This window comes from Microcaecilia unicolor, chromosome 2, assembly GCF_901765095.1.
Source record: "Microcaecilia unicolor chromosome 2, aMicUni1.1, whole genome shotgun sequence".
NCBI lineage: Eukaryota > Metazoa > Chordata > Amphibia > Gymnophiona > Siphonopidae > Microcaecilia > Microcaecilia unicolor.
In genome coordinates, this window is record NC_044032.1 from 229,581,655 (window position 1) to 229,594,581 (window position 12,927).

At 45.0% G+C, this 12,927-nt stretch overlaps 1 protein-coding gene across 1 annotated transcript in view; it reads right to left on the reverse strand.

Annotated features, from left to right (window-relative positions):
- Positions 1 to 3,015: 3,015 nt before the first annotated feature.
- SUSD1 (sushi domain containing 1) overlaps positions 3,016 to 12,927 on the reverse strand; it is a 326,856-nt gene continuing 316,944 nt past the window's right edge. Inside the window, exon 23 of the mRNA XM_030191973.1 lies at positions 3,016 to 3,605. The gene's annotated coding sequence lies outside the window, so the exon portion shown is untranslated. The remainder of the gene's footprint in view (positions 3,606 to 12,927) is intronic.

The window sequence follows — 12,927 nt, forward strand, 5'->3', positions numbered from 1 at the left end:
CCTTCTGGCCTCCAAATTCACTCATTCAGCACACTTCTGTCATCCAATAAAGCAGTCCAGTCCAGTAGTTGCAAAATTCAAACCAAAGGTTTACTTAACTTGGATTAGGCATGTAAAAGAAGGGACAACTTCTCTCTACAAATAAGTTACAATCAGTAGAAATTAAGTAGAATCCAACATTTCACAATCTCTAATTAGGCAATCTGCTAAAGGCTCTGCCCTGGCAGAGGTCCCTTGCAGAAAACTCCTGTACAGCTGCTCTAAGAGGTCCTTTTACTAAGCTGCAGTAAAAAAAGTGGCCTGCACTAGTTTTGGTGCGTGAAATTGGCGCACGCTGGGCCATTTTTTATCACGGTGAGGAACAGGCCTTTTTAAAATTGGGGCAGTAAACATCTGTGCGCTAATATTAAAATAAGGGCACGGCTATTTACTGCCTGAGCCCTTACCGCTACCTACTTAGAAGGAATGTCTCATATGCTACTCGTGTGGTAATCAGGCAGTGCGCGACAATGTGGCCGCGCTGCCGATTACTGCTGGGAATGCTCCCCCAGAATTACCGCCGGGTGCCCGTGCTACCCTGGCGGTAGGGTCGATTTGGCACATGCTGCCTGCACGGTAGCCCTACTGCGGCTTAGTAAAAGGGCCCCTAAGTTTGTCAGAGAGCTAGGCTCTTTGAGCTTACAGGTATGTAGTCCCTTCCCCAATGGGATTCACCAGTGGGGTTTGCTGTCCTGATACTTCTCATGGATAGATTCTCACAGCTACATGGTTTTCATCATTTCTCTCCTTATACCTTTGAAGTCAGTGCTGGTGGCCTGGTTCCTGCTCCATATCCATCTGGGATCAGTACAGCAATTGGGAAAGTTCTGTTACTTTTCCCTCTTCTCTCCCCTGTGCACTGGGTGTGGTGGCCAGAGAGCGGAACGCCAAGGACCAGGCCCCTCCCATGGGCTTGGTATTTATAGTCCCTCAGATTCCCTCCACTGAGATGTCTCCTCCTACCAATGTCACTCAGCAAGGAAGGATCAGCACCGGTTCTAGAAACTGCAAGAGCTTTCCAAGCCAAAGGTTCACATACCTAACATTGCTAAAGACAATTTCTGTATGTCCTCTACACATATACTTTCTATGATGGAGGCACATCCCAGTCAGAAGCGTTCAGCTGAATCTCAAGATATTTTACACTGAGTTATTAAAATTCTTTATCAGAAATAATAGAGACAGGCTGTCATTTGCAACCACATAGGAAGTGTTAACCCATTAGTGCCCACCATTCCCATATGGGAGCAAATCAATTTGTTCCCATATGGCTTATAATGGGAACATTGGGCACTAATGGGTTAATGACATATCTCATGTTGCTGCATGTCATTAACAAATTGTTTTCTTGTTCACTGACAATAGTGTGCACTCTGCAAAGAATACACACTCTTTCCTGATAGTGTGCCCATGTTCAAACAATTGGTACATGTGTGAACCATTACCCATGCGTGCACTATTGGGAAATTGTGTGCCCTCTTTGCAAATGGTGTGCACTCTTTACAAATAACATTGCTCCTGGAATGAAAATGAAGTCTAACTATAACAAAACAAAATCAGCAAAGCTGCACATGACATAGGAAAATGAAAACTAAAAAAAGTTTGGGCTGCCCATCCTTATAAAATAGCTTCCAACTTTGCTGTCACTGACTTGATTTTTCTGGCTCAGTGTCTTTTTTCCCTCATTCTTTGGTCTTGTTTCTATTCTAGCATTGTTCTCTCTATCTCTTTCTGTCTGGTTTCCTTTCTTCCCATTTCTTTATCTTCCTTTTGTCTCCTTCCTTCGTGGTGTATAATTTAATACTTTCACTTCTTTCTTCTCTGTTTCAGCTCTCTTTTTCTGCTGCTTTCCTCTTCCTCTTCCTGCCAACCTGCATTCCTCTTGCTCTTTTTCTCTCTCACATGCTTTTTCCACTATTGCCCATCCCTTTCCTCCTACTTTATTTCCCTGGATTCTTATCCCCCCCCCCCCCTTAGAAATCTAGGGTCCTCTCTCTCACACTCCATCCCACATCTTTTCTGCTTCACCAAAGAACCTTTCTCCCTCTCTCTCCCCTCTATATATCCAGCCCCATTTCTCTCTTTCTCCTGGATCCTCATATCCAAGGTACTGTCTTCCCTCCCTAATCCCTGCCCAGCAATCCCTGATGCTTGCAAGGTTCCGCGTTAGGAGTTACGGATCAAGAAAGGGATCTGGGTGTCGTCGTCGATGATACGCTGAAACCTTCTGCTCAGTGTGCTGCTGCGGCTAGGAAAGCGAATAGAATGTTGGGTGTTATTAGGAAGGGTATGGAGTCCAGGTGTGCGGATGTTATAATGCCGTTGTATCGCTCCATGGTGCGACCGCACCTGGAGTATTGTGTTCAGTACTGGTCTCCGTATCTCAAAAAAGATATAGTAGAATTGGAAAAGGTACAGCGAAGGGCGACGAAAATGATAGTGGGGATGGGACGACTTTCCTATGAAGAGAGGCTGAGAAGGCTAGGGCTTTTCAGCTTGGAGAAGAGACGGCTGAGGGGAGATATGATAGAAGTGTATAAAATAATGAGTGGAATGGATCGGGTGGATGTGAAGCGACTGTTCACGCTATCCAAAAATACTAGGACTAGAGGGCATGAGTTGAAGCTACAGTGTGGTAAATTTAAAACGAATCGGAGAAAATTTTTCTTCACCCAACGTGTAATTAGACTCTGGAATTCATTGCCGGAGAACGTGGTACGGGCGGTTAGCTTGACGGAGTTTAAAAAGGGGTTAGATAGATTCCTAAAGGACAAGTCCATAGACCGCTATTAAATGGACTTGGAAAAATTCCGCATTTTTAGGTATAACTTGTCTGGAATGTTTTTACGTTTGGGGAGCGTGCCAGGTGCCCTTGACCTGGATTGGCCACTGTCGGTGACAGGATGCTGGGCTAGATGGACCTTTGGTCTTTCCCAGTATGGCACTACTTATGTACTTATGTACTTATATGCTCTCTCTCCCCTTCTTTGAATACCTTCACCCTCATCTTGGGTCCTCCTATTCCCCCTTCATCTTCTGTTCCAGTTCTTTCTACTCCCTTCCTAGGTTCAATCGTCACACTTCAATTCCCATAAAACTCTCTCCACATACCCACTACCACCCCAGAAATTCTCTTTTCACATCCCCTCCACTGATGAACCAGAACATTCTCACCACATTCTCTCCCTCTCTCAAAAGCTCTCAGGGCATCTATTTACTTATTAGTAATTTACGTTCTGAACATCTTAAATTCTAGGTGGATAACAACAAACATAAGAAAAAATGAAAGATAAATCAATGAACAACTTATGACTGCAAAAAGACAATACAAACACACAGTTCTTAAGTAATAATAATAATTAATAACAATTTTAAAAAATACACAACCTAATCAGGATGCAGCTAAAAAGCAAACAAAAAGATTTATAAAAATAGGTAAATCTTGACATTTTTACAAAAACACAATAAATCAGCCTTAAAACAAAGATGAATAGGCAAAAAGTTCCAAAACCTTGGACCACCAACTGAGGAGTAGGAGTGAGATCAGGATTTCACAGCACTTTAACCTGTCAAACAACACAAAAAGAGGATATTCCATGAAAATAATGAACGCAGTCTATAAACAAATTGTAGAAAGATTTTCTTTTTCATGCAATGCATAACTAAGCTGTAGAATCTATTGCCACAGGATGTGATCAAGACAACAAACATAGTGGGATTCAAAAGAGGTTTGGACACGTTCCTGGAGGAAAAGTCCATACAAAATTTTTTATTTAAGTAACCTTGCAAAAGTCTTTGTTCATCCCTTGAAATCTTCTATGAGAAAGCAAATCTACTTTTTAGGATCTGCTGGGAACTTGTAAGCCAGAGTGGCCTACTGTTGGAGACAGAATGTTGGGCTCGCTGGACCTTGGTCTGATTCAGCAGTGCTTGTCTTATGTTCCAATTTAACAACCCTTGAGAGGAAGAATGCAAGGTACACATAAGCATATATACAATCAGCAGATATTTCAACAATGAAGGTGTTAATTCATACAGTAACAAATAATAGCACCACAACTTAAAACTATAAATGTAAATGAGTGGGTCGACAGTGCAACAGCAAAAGACTAGGAATGATGTGGTTGGTGCATTTTGAACAATTGAAGCAGGTATCTCAAAATAAACTGACAGTAGTCTAAATGGAGATGAGTCATAGGGGTCCTTTTACCAAGCTGCCGTAAAAGAACCCCTGCTGTGGCGTGGCACTGTGGGTTTGCTGTATGCCCTCTTTTATCGCAGCAAGTAAAAGGATTTTTTTTTTAACAGAAATGGTTATGTGGTAAGTTAAGCACTTTCTGTGTGGCTATTTCCTAGGGGAGCCCTTACCACCTCCTATTTAGGGTTCCTGTGCTAACTGGGCAGTGCACAGTGCTGCCCGATTACCACAGGGTAAGCCCTCGGTGCTAAAAAAATGTTAAAAATTTTGAGTGCCGTAAATGGTGCATGGCACACGCCGGCACTATCGCCAGACTTCAGCAGTAGCCCAGCAGTAGGGCCAATTTGCCATATGCTATTGCAGCGGTAGTCCTACTTCAGCTTAGTAAAAGGGCCTCTTACAACGCACAACTGTATAGAAATTAGGGCATTCAAGTAAAAACCAGCCTGTGTAAAATATGCAGTTTATAAAACTATCAATTGTATCACATTTCCAGTTTGGGGCCTAACCCCAAGACATCATACAGTACTTGCTGAGGAATTACAAATGGTTTGATGTTCTAACACCAAGATACCAGGCAGATTTAGCAAAGGGATTCTAGAGAGAACTACTGCCTCTGTGTTTGACAGATTAAGAGGCAGCTTACTGGCAATCATCCAGGTAGTCAGAGACTCAACACAGCAAGATCCCGATTTGTACACTGAGAACCTAAAACTGCCTAAGCCCCACCAACAGTGGCGGTTAGAGAAATGGCGCTGCCCATTAAACTTAGGGGCTGCAGTTGATAAAGACCGAGGGTCAGGGGAAGATGTCCAAACCCTTTAGACAGTCTGTCTGAGTAGAGTGGGGAAGGGGCCATGGGAAATTTTAAGAGGGCTCAGGAAGAGAACAAATCCCTTAAAGAAGCCCAGGCCAAAGTTGTAATGGTAGATGGGAACCCTGTGGACATCCGGGACCCTTCTAAGGTACCTCCCCCATATAAGTACATACGTACTGGCATATTGGGACAGACCGAAGGTCCATCAAGCCCAGCATCCTGTTTCCAACAGTGGTCAATCCAGGTTACAAGTACCTGGCAAGATCCCAAAACAGTACAATACATTTTATGCTGCTTATCCTAGAAATAAGCAGTGGATTTTCCCCAAGTCCATTTTAATGATGGCTTATGGACTTTTCTTTCAGGAAGATATCCAAACCTTTTTAAACTCTGCTAAGCTAACTGCTTTTACTACATTCTCTGGCAATGGATTCCAGAGTATAATTACATGTTGAGTGAAATATTTTTTTCAATTAATTTTAAATGTGCTACTCTATAGCTTCATTGCGTGCCCCCTAGTCCTAGTATTTCATAGTAAAGAATGATTTATTGTATAGGGTGACCAAGGGAACTCTGGAGAAGGAAGACGTAGTCCCACACATCACAGGCAGGTCATGAAATTAGCACACAGTCATCTGTTAGGAGGTCACTTAGGGGAGGAGAAAACTCAGGAATGGATCCTGGCCCAGTTTTTCTGGTGGAGTGTACACAAACAAGTATTGCTCTTCCGTCAATCCCGCCCTACTTGACAGCTGAGCAGTCCTGCGAGGGTTCCACCTGCCGCTCTCATGCTGATGCCCATTGTCAATGCCCCATTTGACAGGGTGGCTATGGATTTCTTAGATCCACTGGAATGAACCACTTGTAACAACAAGTATATTCTAGTAATCCTGGATTATGTAACCCGCTATCCAGAGGACATCGCACTGCATAATACGAAGATTACCACTGTGTCCAGCGCTCTTTGGGAAGTTTTCTCCTACATGAGGATTCCTACCGAGATATTGATTGACCAAGGCAGCACCATTTTTATGTCGAGTCATGAAGCAAGTGTGTGCCCTGCTAAAAGTAAAGACCTTGCGGACATCGGTAGATCATCCATAGATAGACAGTCTGATAGAATGCTTTTACAAGATTCTTAAGCAAATACTGAGGGTCTGTGGCTGACTATGGGAAGAACTGGGACACCCTGCTCCTGTATATACTGTTTGCTGTTCAAGAGTTCAATTGTTTGAATTGTTATATGAACGGAAACGTCAAGGAACGGGAGGAGGAACCCAGCCTGGGAGGAAGAACCCTAGTTATCACACAGAAAAAACTAATGAAAGCTGGCAAGGCTGCCAAACTCTTCTTGGAGAAGGCTGAGATGAGACAAGCCCAACCAAAAGGCCAATCAGTAGACCTTCCAGTCAGGGAGCAGAGTTTTAGTTCTTCTGCCCTTGTTAGAAAGTAAACTGCTATGTAAATAGCAAGGGTCTTACAAGATAGTAGAGAAAACAGGCCCTGTCAACTTTAAGATAGCCCAGCTGGGCAGGAGAAGGAAAATAAAACATTTTCCACATCAATCTCTTGAAGAAGTGGATCCAGATAACTACGGCCCAAGTTCACAAGTACAATTTGGGTCCAGATGTTCCGACACAGCCCAAGCCCTTGCACATTCTGTTTGGCAAGCAGCTTTTAGCCTCATAGAGAGCTGACCTGGAACAGTTGGTCCACCAGAACCAGGACATCTTCTCCAACATGCTGTGCTGGCTTCACCTTGTGACCCATGATGTCATCACCATGCCAGGTGTGGTGGTCCAACAGCACCCATACTGGATCCCAGAAGCCCATCAGCAGGTAGTGGAGAAAGAATCTGAAATGCTATACTTAAGTGTTATTGAAGAATCCACCAGTAATTGGTCATTACCCATTGTGCTGGTGCCTAAATTGGATGGAAGTCTCCTGTTCTGCATTGACTTCCAGAGAGTTAATGCTGTCTCCAAACTGGAGAACTGCCCAATGCCAAGGGTCGATGAACTCATCGAAAGACTGGAAGAAGCCCGGTTCATATCAACACTGGACCTGACCAAAGAGTACTGGCAGATGCCCTTCAATCCAGCTGCCAAGGAAAAGACAGATTTTGTGACTCTTCAAGGTCTATTCTAGGTCACTGTACTGCCTTTTTTGCCTTCATGGGGCTCCTGAGATATTTCAATGCCTTGTTGACCTCCTGCTTAGATGACATTATCATTTACAGCAAAGACTGGAGGACCAACTTGATCCAGACAGCTGGATTGACAGCAAATTTGAAGAAATGCTTCCGGGGAGGACAGGAGGTCCAGTACCTAGGGTACTCTCTCAGGAAATGGCAGGTTTGGAAGGTGAAGGCGATCACCCCAGACCACAAAATACTACTACTACTTATCATTTCTAAAGCACTACTAGACGTACACAGCGCTGTACACTTGAACATGAAGAGACAGTCCCTGCTTGACAGAGCTTACAATCTAATTAGGACAGACAGACAGAACAAACAAGAGATAAGGGAATATTAAAGTGAGGATGATAAAATAAGGGTTCTGAACAAAGTGAATAAGGGTTAGGAGTTAAAAGCAGCATCAAAAAGGTGGGCTTTTAGCTTAGATTTGAAGACGGCCAGAGACGGAGCTTGACGTACCGACTCAGGAAGTCTATTCCAGGCATATGGTGCAGCAAGATAAAAGGAACGGAGTCTGGAGTTAGCAGTGGAGTCAGAAGGGTGCAGATAAGAGATTTACCCAGTGAACGGAGTTCCCGGGGAGGAATGTAGGGAGAGATGAGAGTGGAGAGGTACTGAGGAGCTGCAGAGTGAATGCACTTAGGTCAATAAGAGGAGTTTGAACTGTATGCAGAAACGGATAGGAAGCCAGTGAAGTGACTTGAGGAGAGGGCTAATATGAGCATAACGACACTGGCGGAATATTAGTCGTGCAGCAGAATTTTGAACAGACTGAAGAGGAGAGAGATGGCTAAGTGGGAGACCTGTAAGAAGCAAGTTGCAATAGTCTAAGCGAGAGGTGATAAGAGTGTGGATGAGGGTTCTGGTAGTGTGCTCAGAAAGGAAAGGGCGAATTTTGCTGATATTATAGAGAAAGAAATGACAGGTTTTAGCAGTTTGCTGAATATATGCAGAGAAGGAGAGGGAGGAGTCGAAGATGACCCCAAGGTTACGAGCTGATGAGACAGGAAGGATGAGAGTGTTATCCACAGAAATAGTGAATGGGGGAGGAGGAGAGGTTGGTTTAGGGGGAAAGATGAGAAGCTCAGTCTTGGTCATGTTTAGTTTCAGATGGCGCTGAGACATCCAGGTAGCAATGTCAGACAGGCAAGCTGATACTTTGGCCTGGATTCCTGCTGAGATTTCTGGTGTGGAGAGGTAGATCTGGGAGTCATCAGCGTAAAGATGATACTGAAAACCATGCGATGAGATCAGAGTACCAAGGGGTATAGATGGAGAAAAGAAGAGGTCCCAGGACAGATCCCTGAGGTACACCAACTGACAGTGGGATAGAAGTAGAGGAGGATCCACTAGAGTATACGCTAAAGGTACGCTGGGAGAGATAAGAAGAAAACCAGGAAAGAACAGAGCCCTGAAATCCAAGTGAGGACAGCGTATCAAGGAGTAGGCTGTGATCAACAGTGTCAAAAGCAGCAGATAGATCGAGAAGGATGAGTATAGAATAGAGACCTTTGGATCTGGCCAGGAACAGACCATTGGAGACTTTAGCAAGCGCTGTTTCAGTTGAATGAAGGGGGCGAAAGCCAGATTGAAGTGGATCAAGAATAGCTTGAGATGAAAGAAAGTCAAGGCAACGGTGGTGAACAGCACGTTCAATTATCTTGGATAGGAAAGGGAGGAGGGAGATGGGGCGATAGTTGGAAGGACAGGTAGGGTCCAATGAAGGTTTTTTAAGGAGTGGTGTGACTACGGCATCTTTGAAGGCATCAGGAACAGTCGCAGTGGACAGTGAAAGATTGAGGATATGACAGATAAAAGGGATGACAGTAGGAGAGATAGTGTTAAGTAGATGGGTGGGAATAGGATCAGAGGAACAAGTAGTTGGTTTCGAGGAGAAAATAAGATGTGTAGTTTCCTCTTCAGTGATTTTGGAAAAGGAAGCAAAGGAGGCAGGGGTTGGAGGGAGAGAATGGACTAAGGAAAGGAAAGGTGGAGGTGACCTGGTTGAGAATTCAAGTTTAATCTTGTGAACCTTATCATGAAAGAACTCAGCCAGAGTCTGGGGGGGGGGGGGGGAAGTGAAGGGGGGGTTGGAGGTGAAGGCACTTTGAGGATAGAGTTCAGTGTGGCAAAGAGACGTCGAGGTGCAAGCCTTCCTGGGGCTCGTGGGGTATTATTGACACTTCATTTCAGGGTTTGCTGTGAAAGTGGAGCCACTGACCCACCTCCTGCAGAAGAAAGCCGCTGAGAAGGTGCATTGGATGTCGGAACTGGTCACTGCTTTCCAGACCCTAAAGAAGGCCATCTTATCAGAGCTAGTCCTGGTCAGCCAGGACTGAAGCTGGCCTTTTGTGGTACAGACGGATGCATCAGAGGTCGGGCTTAGGGCAGTCTTAGCCCATGAAGTGGATGGTGAAGAACATCATGTGCAAAACTCACTCATATCCGCTTCACTAGTACTGACTGTGAGATAACTCAATAACAAGTGTGAAAACTCAACAACACTCTTTAGTGAAAGGAGGAAAAAGGTCTCATCATACTGTGGCAATAAGAACACATAGCTCTTCTTCAAATGACTGAGGCACACAGTTAGAAAGTAATCACAGATCACAAAAAACCTCCTGGAAAAATGTTCTTTTTGTTTAATAATTTTTATCTTGCAAAACAATTTTAGTGTTTGCTAGTGTGTTTAAATGTACTCGCTTACTCAAAAACCGATCAGATATAGTCCCCCAACAAGAAATAGAGAAAGCCCGGGACTTAACTGGATAAAGCAGTGTTCATGCAAACAGCCCCAGCTTCAAAGCTCAAAACAGTGTAGTTCTGACGGACCTGTTTCGTGATGGCTTCTTCAAGGAAACCCACTGGTAACAGCTGTACTGCTGCTGGAAAATGGTCGCTCCACTGCTAGTCACGAGCAAAAACACACTAGTAAACTCTAAAATTGTTTTGCAAGATAAAAATGATTAAACAAAAAAAAAAACTTTTCCAGGAGGTTTTTTGTGATCTGTGATTACTTTTTAACTGTGTGCCTTATAGTCATTTGAAGAAGAACTATTCTGCTTATAATCAAAAGAGAAAAACACCTATTTTGCAACCCAAATCGGGAGCTGGGCGTCTTTCTCCCGTGGGCACCCAAATCAATATAATCGAAAGCCGATTTTGGGCGTTTCCAACTGCAATCCGTCGCGGAAATGGGTAAAGTTTATGGGGGCGTGTTGAGAGCGTGGTGAAGGCGGAACTGGGGCGTGGTTATCGGCCGAGGAGAGATGGGCGTCTTTAGCTGATAATCGAAAAAAAAAATGGTGTTTTTACTGCGATTTTGGGTCACTTTTTGTGGACCCTTTTTTTTCACGAACAGGTCCCAAAAAAGTGTCCCAACTGACCAGATGACCACTGGAGGGAATCGGGGATGACCTCCCCGGACTCCCCCAGTGGTCACTAACCCCCTCCCACCAAAAAACCCCCCACTTTAAAAACTTTGTTTTCCAGCCTGTATGCCAGCCTCAAATGCCGTACCCACCTCCATGACAGCAGAATGTGTTCTATCCTGTGACAGCCTTTCCCTGGTTCTGATGTGGCTCTCGGGTGTGACACCTTTTCTGTTATGCGCACTGCAGAGTCACATCAGCAATGCATTGTGATGGGTGTAGGGTATTGGGCTCCGTGATTCCACTAGCTTGTGGCAAATGCTCACGATGTTGGTAGTTGGTAGGCTCTACTCCCATGGTGCTTTTCCCTCTGCTTACTGGGTCAGAGTGTGCCCTGTTTTGTTTCCGGTAGTCCATGAGGTAGTGGCCATTTTTGTAAGCCAGTTTTAGATCCCTTTCACGTGTTAGCCACGTTACAGAACTTAGTTCTTACCTTGAATGTGGCTGAAAGAGGGCATTGTACACCATTCTGCCAGCTCTGACCTACTGCTAATCTCAGTACCAGGGAGACTCGTTGCCAGTGGGGCACAACCTCTGATCTGCAGTTAACTGTGAGTAAGCGTGCTTATTCCAATAAAGGACGTTTTCGGAGAGATTAGTCTTCAGGTGTCAACTGGTGTGCCAATGTTATACAGCAGCAACAAGTCCTAGAGGCCTGCGTGTATGCAGGTCCCTGGAGCACTTTTAGTGGGTACCGCAGTGCACTTCAGCCAGGTGGCCCCAGGCCCATCCCCCCCCACCTGTAACACTTGTGCTGGTAAATGGGAGGCCTCCAAAACCCACTGTACCCACATGTAGGTGCCCCCCTTCACCCCTAAGAGCTATGGTAGTGTTGTACATTTGTGGGTAGTGGGTTTTGGGGGAGGGGGGTTGGGGGTTGGGTGCTCAGCACCCGTGGTAAGGGAGCTATGCATATGGGAGCGTTGTCTGAAGTCCACCGCACTGACCTCTAGGGTGCCCAGTTGGTGTCCTGGCATGTCAGGGGGGGGCGAGTGTACTACGAATCGTGGCCCCTCCCATGACCAAATGGCTCGGATTAGGACGTTTTTGAGCTGGGCATTTTTAGTTTCCATTATCGCTAAAAAAACAAACAAACGCCCAGCTGAAAAACGTCCATTTTTTCGAAAATACGGTCTGTCCCGCCTCTTCACGCACCCGTTTTCGGACATAGACGCCCATGGAGATAGGCGTTCGCGTTCGATTATGCCCCTCCACGTGTTCTTAGTGCTACAGTATGATGAGATCTTTTTCCTCCTTTCACTAAAGAGTGTTGTTGAGTCTTCACACTTGTTATTGAAGAACATCATGTGGCCTACATCAGCCAGAAGTTGTTTCCTAGGGAGTGAAACCATGCAGTGATTAAAAAGGAGGCCCTAGCTGTCAAATGGATCTTGGAGATGTTCCAGTATTATCTGCTGGGACATCACGTTTTGCTAGACAGACCACGAACCTCCCAAATGGATGGCTCACCACAAGGAGACAAATGCCCACATCATGCGGTGGTTTCTCAGCCTTCAGTTCTTTACTTTTGAGGTTCGATTTTGGGCAGGCTAAGGTCATGCCAACGCTGATTTCTTTTAGGTGGGAGGTGGAATCTGACATGGCAGGCACTCATGGGTATGATTGAGCTAAGTGGAGAGTATGTGAGGGAGTCTATAAGGCACTACCATTTTGCTAACAATGTCAGAGCCACTTTAAAACCCATAGTCCTACCCAAGAGGGAAGTGACATGGGAAGGGAAAAAGAGGAGGGTATGGTCCAGGAAGCATAAAAGCCCAGCGCACAGCTAGGTTAAGGAAGCCCAGAGTGAAGCAGCGACGCTACATTTGCCTCCACTACCTAAGTGTGAACTATAACCTCTACAGTCAGGTAGGCCAAGTTCAACTTGGAACCTTGCAACTTTGGATTTTTGACCTAAGTAACTGCTAGAGACTACACTGGTAACTCTGGGGAACCAAGCCAGAGACAATTAAAGTGTGCTGCCATGCTGAGAGACAGTAATGTATGCCATGACCCTGCAGGAGCAGGCCACTGGAAAACCTTACTACATCTAAGGAACATTTTTGTGTTCATTTTCTCTTCCCTACCTGGGAATGGAACACGACCCTTACCTGATACTTATAATAAACAGTATTTTCCTTTGTCTGCACCCATTGTGTGGCTCCAGTTTGTCCCGGCTCCAGGCCCACCCTTGCTCAAGTTACCACAAACTTACTCTTAAAACATACCTCAGGTTTCTCTT